Consider the following 769-nt stretch of genomic DNA (forward strand, 5'->3'; position numbering starts at 1 on the left):
AGCGCGGCGGCCCTCCCGCCAAGGGTTTGGATCCCACATACAGACCGGTTCCCACTCACTGGCTGAGCAAGGGGCGGGCACAGCGCCGAGGGTTGCGATCCCGTTGCCGGTCCCGGTCCGGTACGGGCGTGACACTGAGGGTTGCAGTCCGTTGCCGGACACGAAAAAAGACAAAAAAAAAAAAAAGCCTGTTTCTCAAAGACATAAAGTGGCATGTGAACTATGACAGTAACCATATGAAACATATATGTACATACATGGAAAGAGGCTGGGAAAGAACATATACAATCATCGAGCAAGAGAAACGAAAATCTCAGAGATTTTTTTTCTTGTTTTCCAAACTTTATATAAAAAGGCTACATTGTTTTTTGAAAAAAATAAATGTTTACAAACTTCAAATAAGAATAGCATCATCAGAAAATTCTCATGATAAAACAGTAAGCAAAAAGTCCTGCTTAGATACGGGAGGCAGCCTGGCCCTGTGGCAGGGCGGGGCACTGGAGCTTCGTGCTTCTGCAAATGCTCCAGCTTGGGAGGCACCGGGGGCTCATGGGTTTTTAAAACTATTTTTCGTTGACTCATGTTACGAATATTCATTGGTGTGTATGTATCAAATATTACTTTCTTTACAGACTGGAAAGAAATTCATAAAAATGTAAAAATCTTAGCAGTGCTTATCTCTGGGAGATTTTTATTCTTTACAGCTCATTTTTTTGGCAGGGAGGGAGGCGGGGAGCTGGCCAGCAGGGGAACCGAGGCCTCGACCTTG

This window comes from Galeopterus variegatus, unplaced genomic scaffold, assembly GCF_000696425.1.
Source record: "Galeopterus variegatus unplaced genomic scaffold, G_variegatus-3.0.2 Scaffold4160, whole genome shotgun sequence".
Taxonomy (NCBI): Eukaryota; Metazoa; Chordata; class Mammalia; order Dermoptera; family Cynocephalidae; genus Galeopterus; species Galeopterus variegatus.